The 16140-nt window shown below is 39.4% G+C and overlaps 1 long non-coding RNA gene across 1 annotated transcript; it reads left to right on the top strand.

The window, feature by feature from the left end:
* The first annotated feature begins 9844 nt into the window (after positions 1–9844).
* Positions 9845–15904, top strand: LOC119879309. Its single transcript, XR_005387455.1, has 3 exons — positions 9845–9978; positions 11312–11514; positions 15287–15904. It is a non-coding gene; the product is annotated as an uncharacterized LOC119879309 (long non-coding RNA).
* The last annotated feature ends 236 nt before the right edge of the window (positions 15905–16140 follow it).

Below are 16140 nucleotides of genomic sequence, written 5' to 3'. Positions count from 1 at the left end.
AAGCAAGAGTAAAATCTGAAAACACACAAACCAAACACTAACCAGCCTAGTCTCTAACACCAGCAGCATTCAAACAAAGGAGAGGATTTATGACCAGCATGCTATGTAACCTGACGTTTCCAAGTGTCTGCAAAGCTTAGCTTGGTGCCTTTCCATGTAGCTTCTCATTCCTCTCTCCTTTCAATCTCTATAAGGAGAGGTTGGTAAATCTGAACCTGTTAAATGATCCATAATTACCCTCAACTTGTCAGAGTGCCATTAGGATAGACAAAGAATTTGGCCCAGGGTGGAGTGGAAGAAACTTTCCAAGGAAAAAAGTCCCTTTCTGAAGATCCATGTGCCATTGAAGACATGAGAAGGCAGGTAGAGTACACAGTATGATGAGAAAATGGAACAGGAACACGACTTTATTTTTTTTCCTTGCTTGTCTAAATCTTGGGAACATAGAAGAGAGGAAGATTAAAAAGAAATCAAATAGTTCAAGATCTGTGGAGTGAGCTGGGCCACCCAGAGAGCCTACAGGGCATCTTCTTCCCCATCCTTGAAGACTGAAAGCTAAGGCCAGCTTCCAGTTCTCACTCACTTGTCCATTTTCAGTGAGGTGTGTGGAAGTGGCTCGAGTGGTGCCATTGAGCTTGGCCAGAAGGAGAACCAAGCAGATTCTGTGATGGGAGTAAAAAGCCTTCAGGGTGTGAAGCTGAATGCAGAGAACAACCAGATGCCTGAGAGTAGCATCTACCTGGGGTAAATCCATCCCCTACAGAAAAGGCAAAACAGCCATGTTGGGCCACCCTATGAATGGCATGTCCCATGTCCCCAGAAGAGTACAGACCAACCCTCTTCAAATCCAGGGGCTAGGGACAACTTAGTGTTTACACCACATTCCTTAGAAAAAAACAAGGAAAATGATGTTGAGAAGCATTTGTTTGTGACATATCAGTAAAAACTCAAGTCTCTGTCCAGGGCCATGCGTGGCAAACCGGTCAAGATGCAACAGTAAACCAAGGGTCTAGGAAAATGTAAGGAGGCTGTAAAAGTGTCAAGGAAACTGCTTTAAGATGCTGGGAAGAAATGTGAGTGTGCTGTGCATTCACAAGTATTGTTAAAATTGTATTTTTGGAAGATAGGAAATATACCTAATAGGTTGGTGCACTGCTACAAGACATCTTCATGCAAATTGCTTCAAACGTCATCTAGTCCCTCCTGGCTGCATGTTTAAGGCACTACAGTAAGACGAATGGATGCAGAGAAGTTAAAATCCTGGGGAAAAGATCAAATCCAGCACAGTAGCAGAAGGATATGACCTCAGGGTAAAGATCAAAGCAAAAGTGATATAGTAAGGCCAATGTTAAGATGTCTGCAATGGTTAAGATAGGACCTGGTAGAACCTCTCAGCTGACTAGAACAGTGGACACATGAGGCCATTGTTCTAGCACAGCCTACATACACTTAGAAGTAGCCATTGAGTCTAAGATGGCCTCTGTGTTGAGGTTGTAGGTTTGGATCTAAGAGGCCAGTCAGTCATCTCTTTGGTTCACACGTCTTTAGAGCAAGAGGAGCTACGTCCAAGTAAACCCATCCGCACCTGGAGATGATTTAGGAGACACAGTCTTCTAATTTAAGCCTGATCCTGATGCTAGAATGAGATGAGACTTCGGCATCATGGAAAAGAAGTGAATGTTTTGGAAACCAGGTATCAGAGGCTGGTTACAAGTCTCCAAACACAACTCCCATTGAACCACATCTTGTGTGCGTGCCCTTGTATAGCCCCCTCCTCCTTGGGCTGTCTCCTTGACCCTGTTGGTCACGTGATGCTGTGCTCCTCCATGCCTGAGTCCCAGGTGGGTGTGGAAGATTTACCCTTGTGATACCACAGTCGCTGAGCCACTGAGTAAGAACTCCAGCTTCCCTGCTGACAAGACAACTGGGAGACCTTGAGACTCGGGAAGAGTATCTGAGACAGCCTTTTAAGGATCCCTGACAGGCTGCCAGGAATATGACTAAACCGTTTTAAATATTCCAGTCCAGTCAAGCTCTTTCAGATATCTGTGGCTTCAGCCAATATCACAGTGAGGAAGAACTGCTGGTTGAGCCCAGCTGACACACTCTATCCTGAGAGATAATAAAAAATTGTTTTAATAAAATACCAAGTGTTAGGCTAGATTGTGACATAGCAGTGCAAAATCAATACCTTGTTGACTATGATCACAACCACATTACATAATATTAACTGCAGGCGCTATAATATCTGTTCATAAGTACCTTTGCAGGAAAAGCCTACTTTTCACTAACCTGACTAAGGACCAGGAAGCCTAACCTGACTTCCCCTAAAGAGAAGGGACCTCCCTCTGTGCCTTTGTAATTCTCTTGTTACATATGTAGTGAGGTAGCCGGGTAGGTAGGTAGGTAGGCAGGCAAATAGACCTGGGTAGATGGCTGGCAGATTGCAGTGATGTGCATATAGGTCTAGCATACTCCTCCTTTTTTCAAGTCTTTGCATCCCCACTGCATAACACCAAATTGGTACTCAACAACTTTCATTGATTATAGGAATAAACTTTGTTTCTAGACTTGCCTGGAACCTTTTTTTTTTATTTTATTTATTCATGAGAGACACACAGAGAGAGGCAGAGACACACACAGGCAGAGGGAGAAGCAGGCTCCCTGCAGGGAGCCTGATGTGGAACTCGATCCCAGGACTCCACGATCACGCCCTGAGCTGAAGGGAGATGCTCAACCCCTGAGCCACCCAGGCATCCCTACACTTGCCTACAACCTTTACGTGGATTTTGTAAAGAAAAAACATGAAACCTGCACTATAGAATCACCCACTATCAAATGCATGTTATAAATGTATTAAATATCCTAACCATCCAACTTTTATATTTAATTATTGAAATCAGTTAGTTTTAAACATCGCTTTTAGTTGTTTCTGGAAGAAAATTCTGGAATGTGGGAACCATAAATTTTCTTAACATCTTCTGAAGCCAAAGTACTGACTATTGATATGTTCTCATCTTCCAGTGCCCTGGCCAGCTACAATTTATTCCATAAGAAATAACAAAGTTAATCCTTAGAACATTGAATTATTTCAGTAACAAATTGCAAGAAATAACAAAAAGTAGACAGTAAACATATTCTACTTGCCTCTGGCTCCTTTGCATTTGCAGTAATAAAAATCCAGCATTTGGGGTGCCTGTCTTAGGAAAGCATGTGATTCTCAATCTTGGGGTCATGAGTTTGAGCCCCACATTGAACATAGAAATCACTTAATTTTTTAAAAATCTGGGATCCCTGGGTGGCGCAGCGGTTTAGCGCCTGCCTTTGGCCCAGGGCGTGATCCGGGAGGACCCGGGATCGAATTCCCACGTTCCGGGCTCTCAGTGCATGGAGCCTGCTTCTCCCTCTGCCTGTGTCTCTGCCTCTCTCTCTCTCTCTCTCTCTGTGACTATCATAAATAAATAAAAAATTTTTAAAAATCTAACATTTTCCGTCTAAGCAGGATCATCATTAAAAAACAAAGGGCAGCCCAGGTGGCTCAGCGGTTTAGCACTGCCTTCAGCCCAGGGTGTGATCCTGGAGACCCAGGATCGAGTCCCACGTCAGGCTCCCTGCATGGAGCCTGCTTCTCCCTCTGCCTGTGTCTCTGCCTCTCTATCTCTGTGTCTCTCGTGAATAAATAAATAAAATCTTTTTAAAAAGGTAAAAATTAAAAACAAACAAAAATAAGGGTGCCTGGCTGGCTCAGTTGGTGGAATATGCAATTCTTGATCTCAGGGTCATGAGTTCAAGCCCCAAGTTGGGTGTGGAGCCTACTAAAAGAGCCTACTAAAAGCCTACTAATACAGTTAAGAATTATCAGCCCTTTAAATAAATATGCTTGTATAGATATGTACTAATTATGCAGATTATATTTCTGTCTCAGTAAAATTTCATCAGCATGTTGGGCCATTCCCTGAGGTCTCATTTCTGTATCTATTGGATCACCAGAAAAGACGAGTTTAATTCCCTCAGGAGCATTCAGAATATAAATCAGGCAAAAACACCGATCTGTTGACTCAAAGAGCCTCAGGATATATGAGCATTGGAAGGGAAGTTGGGAGTTTTCTAGATTAGATTCACAGCACTGTTTGGTGCTTCCTATTACATCCTTGTTACATGGGCACCCAGCTGTGTTTGAACAGCTTCAGGAATGAGGACCTTCAAAGTCCTAGAAAACTATCATTCTGAGTGGCTAAAAAAATAAAGCTGTCGACAAAGATATGAATAATTGGCATTTGAAAAAGAGTCTTGCCGTAGGGTTTTCAGACATACATACATCAGGAAATAAATGATGTGAACTTCATGTGAATTCATGTAATTTTTTTTCAAATTAAAGGATTTAAAGTTCATAATGGCCACAACAAGAGAGTCGGTATTAATCCAACACCATGATTTGAATTGTTCTGATATTTGGAAAAGTTCAAGAGACCGTTCAAGCAGTGAAATGATTGATAACTTAGAGAGTAAATTCTTTGTAGATAAGTCAGCTGAAACCCACATGAAGAAAACAGGCTCTAAAGTTGGAAAATAAGAGAAGTGAATGTGATAGCAAAGATAAAAAGTCTCCATGCCCTTCAGTTACAAAGACGATGGATGTGGACTTCAAATTGTTGCATAAAGATACTCAGTTAGAGGCTTTTAGGGATATAGAAAAGATTGCAGAGTCTTAGCACAGAAATACCTTAAGCATGTGCTTGTCTGAAAACCTGAAAAGAGATGAAATCTTTATAGGTATTTTCATTAAAAAAAAAAAAAACCTAAAACTTTATACATCTCTGTCCTCACTGTAATATACACTTTTCTTAGCTCAGAGGAAGAGATATACTATACTGTGTACTTGGAGAATATTTGCTAAAAGAAAGTGAATATGGAAATTTTCCTGATGGTACCCTGAGTATAGGTAAAATGAAGATAATAAATAACTGAATTAAAGAGATTGACTGTAGTGATCATCTTACATTTTTGGAAATGATGGTCTTTGTTGGAATATTTTACATCCAGTATATCAGTTTTCCTAAGAAGGCAGATTGGGGGACAGATTTTGAATTAATGATGTCTACTATCATAGACAGATTTATCCCAGTTTCATTCTGCTAAACCATAATACCTATTTGGTTTTCTTTTTTTTTTTTTAAGATTTAATTTATTATTCATGAGAGATACAGAAAGAGAGAGACAGAGACACAGGCAGAGGTAGAAGCAGGCTCCATGCAGGGAGCCCGACGTGGGACTCGATCCCAGGTCTCCAGAATCAGGCCCCGGGTTGAAGGCGACACTAAAGCGCCAAGCCACCCAGGCTATCCACCTATTTGGTTTTCAAATATTATTGGACACACTTAAAAAAAATCAAATTATGCTCTTTACAGCATTTACGTAAAGCTTAATAAGTTATCGTATTATAAATTCATTCCTTGGCCTCTCAGTTATTTCCTGTTATTTTAGTTTTCAGACAAGATGAAATTCAATCACTTAAAAAGAAATTTACAACCAGGCCACTACACAAACCCCAAATTCCAAAATTACTTTTATTCTTGGCTTCTTTGGAAAAATGTGTCAAGTTCATTCTTTCATGTAGGTCCAGAAGTATGATCAGGATGTTCGGATTGGTTTTGACCATTCTGTAGAACCTGCTCGTGTTCGCTCTGAGGTATAGATGCTGCATAGTGCAGTTTGTATGTGACCTAGCCAGGTAAGAGGAGAGGACTTAGCTCTCTCCCGAAACAGAAAGGAACAGTAAATTCAGCAGTGCATGGCCGCTGCAGTGATGCTCCGAGAAGCTGTGATTTTAGCATTACACACAGTCTACAGATACATAAAATCGTATCAGATGTCTTTGAAGTGTCTATATAAGTCGTGATGGTGACAGATGCGAAGAATCTAAAGTATTCAGAAGAGAATGAAGCTGCATATAGAGCAGTTAAAAGAAACACGTGGTGTAACTTGGTTTGAGCATCATGGAGTGGATTTGTATACTTAATATGCAGCTTGAACATAGGCAATGGACTACCCCTCTTTTAAAGCATTTGAATTTGTTACTAGTGGCAAAAATAGGGGGTCAGGATAGCAAAGAGGGCTTGAAAAAAATCATCCTGGATGAATGCACCCCATCCTCCATTTCATGCCTAACTTTTGGAGGCATCATTTGCTGGTACTGTTAAATCAGGGAGTATGTATACACAGGAAGTTGAATTTTTCCATTTGAATTTTTTATTTCCAGCCCTAAATTAGAAACTGTCCAAATATCCACAAATAGAAAAATACATTCTCTTATATTTTTGGATCTATGCCATGGATCATAATAGTGAATACCTTAAAGTATGCATAAAATGGATGGATCTAATCAGTCTGTCTGATAATAAGTGGAAAAGAATGTAAAGACGTGCCTTTTACGTATCAGTTAGACAACAGGAATTATCTGACTAAATTCTGAAGATGGGCTTATGTGGGTCATGTGAGAGCAGTGACCTTGAGTTGTGGGTGAGGTATTGGACGTAGAATATTAGGGCGTGGGGGAGACAGGCAGACAAGGTGCAGTGGTCTTTCCAGCGCTGTGATCCTTCTGAGTCTTTCATCACTCTTACCACATGGGCCAGTCCACCAGCACGAACCATGAGGAGCCCCATCCCTTTTGTGTGTGCCTAGGAGCTCAAAAATGTCAGAGACAGTCCCCTCAGAAGGAAGCTATGATGTGAACACGCCAGTATTTGGCTGAAAATGTAGTCCTAAACGTGACCGGTTTAACCTGCCTGTCTATCACAGACTGTTAACCTTCATAAGACCTCTTAGAAATCTGTACAGGGGTATGTAATTTATCCAGAGCTATTTGCAGGTTCAGTATTTTGGATTGTCTCAACTAACAACTCCAAAGCTATTCTCTTAATACTATGTAGTGCCATGCCAATGACTGTGCTTCTTGTTTTATGTTTTCTTCCTAGGATTTATACACTTGTAGAATATGACCACTGAAGGCGAGTGAAGAGATGATCTCCAATCCCACCCTTTTTCAGATAAGGAAACTCATACAGAGAGGTTGCAGCAACAGTCCCAAAACACAGGGTTATGGCAGAAGGTGGTTCATGCTTCCTGCAGTGTTAAATGACCAAAGGTATATTAAAGCCCTTATGTTTTTTCTTCCGTTATAAAACTGCAGGCTTAATGGATCTGTTTTGTTAATCACATCTTAATTAGATTCCTTAAAGATTTTCATTAAGTTCAAACTACACCCACTCGCACTACTATTTTTCAGTGCTACTATTTTTCAAAAGCTATAGGTATTTAAATTTTAAAACATCAGAATTCTTTTTTTTTTTAGATTTTATTTATTTATTTGTGAGACACACACACATACACACACACACACACAGGCAGAGTCACAGGCAGAGGGAGAAGCAAGCTCCCTGCAGGGAGCCCGATGTGGGACTGGATCCCGAGACTCAATCCCGGGACTCTGGGATTACGCTCTGAGCCAAAGGCAGATGCTCAACCGCTGAGCCACCCAGGCATCCCAAAACATCAGAATTCTAATCTGCTTAAAACACAAAAATTTTGAGGACACCTGGGTGGCTCAGTGGTTGAGCATCTGCCCATGGCTCAGGTCGTGATCCTGGGGTCCTGGAATGGAGTCTTGCATCATGTTCCCTGCAGGGACCCTGCTTCTCCCTCTGCATGTGTCTTTGCCTCTCTCTATGTGTCTCTCATGAATAAATAAATAAAATATTTGTTTAAAACCACAACAATTATTAAATGATTTTAAAATGCCACCCTGGAGTTAGGTTGTCTGTGTTAGAAATTATATTCTTCATGAAATGTTACAGTCTGCTTTCTTGATCAGCATCATTTTCCATAATACCAAATGTGCTTCAGAATTATAAATTGTGAGTTAAAGATGGTCTTTTGATCAGAATACCAAAACCTTGTCTGCTAATCTCTTCTGTGGGCATTTCACAATTTTTACTGCTATGTGTATTTCCCGGGATATAACTTTTGATTTGTTAAGACAGTTCCCTTTTGGTAAATGTTTGGGAGGAGGTTATTTGGCTTAATATTTCAAGAACAATTAAGAACATTGTGATAAAGGCATAAGGCCAATAGGTAAGGAGGCTTTTGGGCGAGTTCCATCTGCTCCCTGTATAGTCGTGGGACCTCGCAAGTACTGAGATTTTTGAACTTGAGTTTTCTTGTGAGGAAATGAGTATAGACACATGTATCTAACAGGAATGTTATTGGGATGGTTTACAAATGAAATATTCCATCCAGTACTAAAATATGGTATGGGCTCAATTAATGATATTTACTGTTTTCTTCATGGGTCTTAGAATATCCTTTTCCAGAGAATTATGATATTTTCCTTCTTATCATCTGCCTGAGGTACTTCACTTTTTAACACATTTGGTTTATGTATTGGGCCTAAACTTACAACTTTATTTGCTCTGATTTTTATCTCTCTCTAATTTTCTGTTTTTGTCCTTTGTAAATGAATAAAGCAGTTATTATGTTATATAAAAAATAATGGATAAAGACATCATCCATCCCATTAATTGATTAAAATGCCAGAAAATACTGTAATGAATGTTTATCGCACTTAAATGTCCCATGAGAATCCTCAGCTGACATAACATTTCTCTAAACATGTGAATATACAATAGTGGATCCCAGATATGTAGAACCCAGAAAAAAGGAGCCTTGAAAGCCCAGAGCATCTGCAGAGATATTTGCAGATTCTCCCCTTGCATTTGCAGAAGCTGGAGATACTGTAATGTTGGTAGCGGGGGTCAGTGTCCTCCCTCCTTTTGAGAGACTGAGAGCAGCCGTGCATAATGGCTGTTTTAAGAACTGTGCCTCAGTTTTGTGGGTTTTTTTTTTTAAGATTTTATTTATTTATTCATGAGAGACACAGAGAGGTAGAGATACAGGCAGAGGGAGAAGCAGGTTCCATGCAGGGAGCCTGATGTAGGACTCGATCCCAGGTCTCCAGGATCACACCCTGGGCCGAAGGTGGCAATAAACCCCTGAGCCACCTAGGCTGCCCATTTTTTTGTTTTCTTTAAAGATTGTATTTATTTATTCATGAGAGACACAGAGAGGCAGAGACACAGACAGAGGGAGAAGCAGACTCCCTGTGGGGAGCCCGATGCGGGACTTGATCCTAGGACCCCAGGATCATGACCTGAGCTGAAGGCAGATGCGCAACCACTGAGCCACCCAGGTGTCCCACAGCTCAGTTTTGCGAACCACTCTCAGAAGTTAGAAGAGTAGTAGATAATGCTGATGTACTACATGGGACTGTATGCTCTTTGAACTCAGAGCCACCATTCCTGGTGATTTCAAAAAAATTTTTAGGGCAGTTTTAGGTTTATAACAAAATTGGGAGGGAGGTACAGAGGTTTCTCATAGAGCACCTGCTCCCTCACACATAGTCTTCCCCATTATCGGCATCACTTTCCAGAATAGTACATTTTTTACTAAAGATGAACATTGGCCCATCATGATCACCCAGCATCCCCAGTGTACCATAAGGTTCATGATTGGGGTTGTACATGCAGTGGGTTTGGACAAACATGTAATAACACGTATCTACTATCATATTGTCACACAAATAGATTCACTGTCCTAGAAATCCCCTGTGGCCTGCCTCTTCATCTCCTCCACTCCTCAACCTAATGCTTTTGAAAAAACATTAAAAAAAAAAAAAGTCACACATGATAATGAAAAACAGAAAAAGAGCAGATTCAGGAAGTCATCCATGACCTTGACATTTTTAGAATCTGTTAACACTTTCTCCTATCTTTTCTATATGCACAGGCTTTGAACACATGGGCTTATAGTTTTATACTGTGTGGTCACAGCCATCCATGGTGCTTCTAGAACAGTATGAGAATGGCTTTCATGTTAACCACTCGTGAGTCAAATAATGTCTTATGTGCAGGAAATATAATGGTAAGCATTGTAATTAGTTTTCTTTGTTGCTGTAAACTCGATTCATTTTCCCGTGGGAATATAAGGAAAAATATGTTTATATATTCAGAGATACATACAGAATGCAGTGTAACACAAATAGGTACTGATTTTCCTTTTAAAAGTGTAATTTGTAATCCTTTTCATGGTCCACCGAGACTATTTTGTATTTTAATATATCTAATGCAATGTGCCCTTTTCACGGAGTCATTTTGTTTTGCAAAGATACAGACTTCAGTACTTTGTAGTAATATAAAGCAGAAAACTCAAGTCAGTAATCAGATGAATAATTACATATTCTCCCCTCTACTTAAATGTGTACAAGTAACACCAAATTTTTATGGTGTTAACTTGTAATAAGAAAAAAATATTCTGCCTCAAGATGCTCATGAAAACAGTCATTTTTCTTTTTTGGCAATGCCTTTTGGGTGGATACATATTACTGTCATCCTTTAAAAGAATTAAATACAAATTGGAAACTAAGTGAAGAGAAATAAAATGCCACAGAAATTTCAAAGGAAGATTTATAACTTGGATATTATGAACAACGTTACCAAACCTTATGATCTCTGTATCCATCAGTCTTTCTTTGTACGTGTATTTCAGACATTTAAGATTAATAGAATTAAGACTGGTAAATTTCAGAAGGATCAACTCTGGAGATCCTCAGATAAGATGATATGACCAGGATGCATTACCATTAAATCTGTCACTAACTTAAAGATAATTAAGTAGATTCTACAAAATAAATTTTTTACCAGTATATTCCAGTGTGAAGGAGGGAGGAGGAAATGGAAACATAAGCAAGAAAGACTCCCTTGATCTTTCCAAGTAATATGGAATGCTTGCCGTAATTGTATCTAAACTGTACGTAGAAGACTGGAGTCAGGAGCTAATCACATGTTTGAAAATCCAGATAATCTGAAACTATGCCAATGATGAAAGAGATAGGGAGTCACTCGATGAAATTAGCAACACACACTGGAACTTCTATAAAATGCAGCAGTATAAAGGTGATTTTACATGGAGAACAGTATTCTAAAATTCAGAAAATAATTAACTCTTTGGAGGAGATACACAGTAAAATTGGGAAAAAGTTGGATTCAACCATATTTTTACAGGGCCATGTATTTGGAAATCAACTGTACTGATTTGTGGTGCTTGTTTAACTGTATTGATTGAGGAGCATGGCCAGTTGATTTGGAAAACGAGTTCAGAAGGGAATTAGTTTTCAGGAGTTTTTAACCGAATGAGATATTTTTAAATCCCTATAATACAATTCAGTCTTAACATTAATTTGTGTGTCTCATTTCAGCTTTACTATGTCCTTGGTGAGATCCAACCTTACAATTTGTAAATAGGCCCGACATGGCTATTATATGATTACGAGTCAATTTCAAGGATTGATTTTAGAGATGGATTTAGTAATATCTGTGACATTTGTGGAACATGGGGCATGTTAAGGAAGACGTTGAACATTTGGGACAGACTTCTGCTAAAGGCATAAGGAAGGCACAGGTCAGTACTAGTGTTCTAGGTATGGTGGTCGTGGCCAGCACATTTTTAATTTTTTTGGATAATATGTCCCATGTGTACAGTGTCACTAGCTTTGTGGCTTCAAGTCTTTTTTTCTGTGTCCTGTTGCCCATTAAGGTCAACAAGAGACTTGTTTGTAAAAATGCTAGTGTGGCTTCTAACTCAGGGTGACAGGGTAGGAAGCTTATGAGAAATGCCCCTCTGTTTTTCAGAGCTCATTTTTTAAAGTTGATTTGAATGTGCATCGGGAGCCAAAACAACTGTCTTGAGTCATAAGTAGGCTGAGGTTCCGTCCTTCTGTTCTTCTTTCATTTCTCTTCGATTAGCAAGACCTGTTTGAGCTATCTGGTCGAAATAGTTACTTTTCATCATGTTTTAGAAATATCTTTGTCCATTGCAGTGTCGAGTCAGAACACTCCTAGAGCATTCTAGATGAGCATTTTCCCTGAGGAGCGACCCACGTTATAGTCTGCAGAAAATGTTTCAGGCACCCCCACTTTAAATTAATAAAACATGGCTGTGGAATCACAGAAGGCCCAGCATTGGCTTGAACTCACAATGTCAACGGGTTGATTTTTGTTTCTTATGAAGTGGCCAATATGTGGTTTGGAGCTGTGATGATGGGAAATTTTGGTAACATTAGGAAACCATCCTTCTGCTTTGTAATAATCCAGGAATGTATAAATACTCAAAAGCCGAAAACAGTTTAATAATATGTCTGAAATCAAATAGTAAAAGGAGGATCCTGTCTCTTGCCTTGAGCTAGTTTTAATGAATGTACCCAGTGCTGATGAAAGTAAATTAACATGCAGAAACAGAACCAGGAGGAAGCTGTGAATCGGACATTGACAGTGTACCCCCAGATGACAGGTCCATAAAACCTAGACCCACAGCTGCACCTGGGTGGTACCTGTCCTCATTTAGGGAGACACCCTACAGTCAGCCCTATAAAGGTATGTACTCGGCCATGTATTCATTCATGTGCAGATGTGAGAAGGGAAAAGCAAAACATTTCATTTGACCCTAAATATGTGTTGTTGTTGTTTTTCTTCTGATACTAAGGAAATCAGCACATTTTCACGGGCTCCTGGAAGTAGTGTGAGCACCTCAGGCAGCGTGCCCTCCCTTAGCTGTGCTGTTGCCACTGCCGTGGCCGCGTGAACACTGCCTACACCTCAGAGTACATGGGGTGCTTTCTTGCGGGGGCTCAGGGAGCGTGCCCAGCATCACTCACAGCGGCGGGTGGGAGCACGTCTCCTGCACGGATGCCTTTCTGCTCTTCCTCAAGCGCATCCGACCCTGTAGTCCACTTCAGATGGGAAACTTACAGTCATCCTGATGTACGTTTCTTGTTGGCAGTGGGCCATCTTCTGGAATGTCCAGGGCTCTTACAACGCTGTGTCTTGTAAGAATAAGCACACGCCTTATAAACCATATACTTCATTACTTATTTTGTTTTTAGTCATATTACTTACAACTCTGATGGAATCCATTCCATTTCTCATTTAGTTTTTTGCTATTGTTGTTGTTTTCCTAAAGATGCATAAATTTTTACTCCTAATTTGGACTCTTTGCCTCCAGGATAGCTTCTCAGATGTTGTTTGCTTGCTTCCTTCTTTCCCTCCCTCCCTTCTACTTATTCCTCCCTCCTGGGTTACTTCAAGCACTTCTTGGAACCCAGACATTCTCTTTTTCATATTTTCCTGAAATATATCTTCAAGTTATGTCATCAAGGAGACTGTGTAGGACATAAATTTTATGAAGCCAGAAATGTTTATGCTTTGCTCCTTCAGGCTTGATTAATAGTTTGACTGGGTTTGTATCACTTTTCCTAAGAACTCTGGGATATTTTATATGTTCTTTATAATACTCTTTATTTTATATAACCACACTCATATGTGAAATGTCTAAGGCCAATCTTAATCTCATTCACTTGTAGATAATCTACCCTGATTATATATTCTACTGTCTGTGAAGTTTATCTCATTCTTGGCATTTTGAAATTTCACAAGGATTTGAGTTATTCATTTATAGCACTTTTGACCTAAAACCATGTGTTTCTGACTTTATAGTTTTAAAAATAATGTATTCCTGTTTGTTTTCTTTCTTTATAAGCCTTACTGGTGTGATCTAAGGTTTTGATTGAGCAACAAAATCACTTATATCTCAAATTGTATCTATTTATCTTGTAGCTGTATGTTCTAGGAATTTCCTTACTTAGTCTTCCATTCTTCCAATGAATTATTTCCATCCTTATATTTTTATTTTGCAAGTACTCTTTCTGGGTTTATCATGATTTCCTTTTCACATAAATGTAATTTTTGTTAATAGATGCAAGACGATCTGAATACCGTTGAGGGCTAGGTCTGTGTGTGTGTGTGTGTGTGTGTGTGTGTGTGTGTGTGTGAGATTATCTTTCCTAAATCATCTGTTCCCTTTGAGATCAGCTTTATCTTTAATGTACAGAGCGTTTGTTTTGTTTTTTACCTTACCTTCTGCCTAACTTTTTCCTGAGTAGTGACCTGGGGTTTTCAGACAATGAGGTTGATTGTACAAAGTGGTTGGTGAGACTTTCTTCCCCTGTGGTTTTATGATGTTCTATTTTGCCATTGCTTTCCCCAGTGAACATGAAAGCCATCCAGGTATTCAGTCCAGATGAGCAATTTGTGGACGTAGAAGGTTTTGTTGGATTGAGCTTTTGAGGGTTGGATTTCATATTACAAAGTTCCTGAATGATAAAATAAGGATAGTCCTTACCCTGGGATACCAGAACTCAGCCTGGTTATTCATTTTCTCCTGGCACTCTTTCAACTTGGAAACTTAGGGAGCCCTTGAGTGCTTGTTTTGTGCAGGCATGAGGGAGGCAGCGTGACAAACTGCCTAGGAAATCTCCCTGCTAGCCAGCCTTCATAACCCAGCTCCTTCTACTCTCTGGCCTCTACTTCTTGTCCTCTGAGTCTGATTATCATTATATAATCAAACACGTGTTCTGGAAGATGGGTTGCACTGCTCAGTTTCTTACATGAAGAGTCTTGTTGGGGTTTCTTGTTCAGAGATGAACTTCTTCTAATTTTCTTACCAATTCTGTGTTCCTTCTTGGAGGCTGTTGTTTTTAAATGGGTGTCTGGGAAGGAGGAAAGACTTCTGATTGTTCTCCACCCACAATGTTGAACCAGAAGATGCCAAGAGTTTATTTGTGCATAACTAAACTTACAGAAACATAACTCCGTGACCACATTTTCATACATGTAATACAGTTTGATGATTCAGATCTGAGACACACAACACAATTTGCACAATAAACCCACATTACATTAACTTTTTTTTCTTCTCCCATGAAGTGAAGAGATTGGATAAGCCATCTATAACATTCCTTCCGTACTAATGTTCTTTATCCTGCTACTGTAACATAGTATAAAGAAACATTTAAAACACTAAATGAAATATGCCCTTTTTGAAATTTGTTCACAAACAAAAACCTCCAGTTACTAAAGGTACTCTTTTCCTATGAAATGTTTCCATTTTATGTGACATTTACACTAATCACTTGTAACTTGACCTGATTTTATTAGAAATAAGTTTCATAAATAAAAATCTAGCCTAACTTCTGAAAGCACAGAATATAAAAATACCTTTTGTATAGATTTTAACAAAAATATTTTGATTTTGTAAGTATGAAAGTGTATCTCAAACACCTACTTCTTCAGCAGTTTTATTTTAAATCTCAATTGTTTTGTTTTCACTTTTTTTCTAGAATCATGGACATGGAAGCTGAGAGTCTGCCTAATGAACTTAAGGCTGCAGAATGATGTCTTCTCTCTCTTTGAATAAGAGCAAAGAAAATACCTTCCAAGTAAGGACTCCTAGATTTTGGAGTTTGCATCCATCCTGCATTCATCACATTTATTTTACATCTGACCCCAACTGTTTGCCTAAATTAGATTGAAAATTAAGGAGCAAAGGATGCCCGCAGCAAAGGAATTGCACATTTTTGGAAGTTTGAGCAAAACAGCAGATGAAACATCAGCTGGGCATCGTGAGCTCGGACTCATTAAAGCAGGCTGGGAGTCACTAAGAGAAATAGGCCTAACCTGTGCAACAACAGTGAGGACTTAATTTGTGAGGTAGGTACAACGTAAAAGTAAGGTGTTTTATATTTCATTTCATCTCACTACTACTAGGAATTAGCCACTCAGCGTTTGGTATTTTTATGCCACTTGAGTCTAATCTTCCTGTATTCTTTTCTTTGTTCCCTTCTTTGAAAAGTCAGTGAACAAACAACAACCATGACCACAAAATGTTAGATCATTTGGTGTATGATGTCCTGGGCTCTGGCATTTTTAAAACTTAGATGTGTATTGTATTTTTATTTTAAGGAGACCTGCACATCCTTAGATACTCTTTACTACGTGCCCAGATTCATTGTTTTGGGGAATCTGCACAACCTTAAGCATTGAACCAAGTGCTTGAAGGAATAGAAGGATAAATACAATGTAGATTTTGCATTTTATGAGCTCAGAAGGCTACAAGAGAAGCTGGATGGTGAGGCATAGACTTCCCAGGGCCATATTCTTGTGCCAAGGAAACTAGAAGTGGAAGAGACATTCA

This window comes from Canis lupus, unplaced genomic scaffold (genome assembly GCF_011100685.1).
Source record: "Canis lupus familiaris isolate Mischka breed German Shepherd unplaced genomic scaffold, alternate assembly UU_Cfam_GSD_1.0 chrUn_S600H762, whole genome shotgun sequence".
Lineage (NCBI taxonomy): Eukaryota > Metazoa > Chordata > Mammalia > Carnivora > Canidae > Canis > Canis lupus.
The sequence above is the reverse complement of the archived record's forward strand: the minus strand, read 5'-3'. Positions and strand labels throughout refer to the sequence as shown.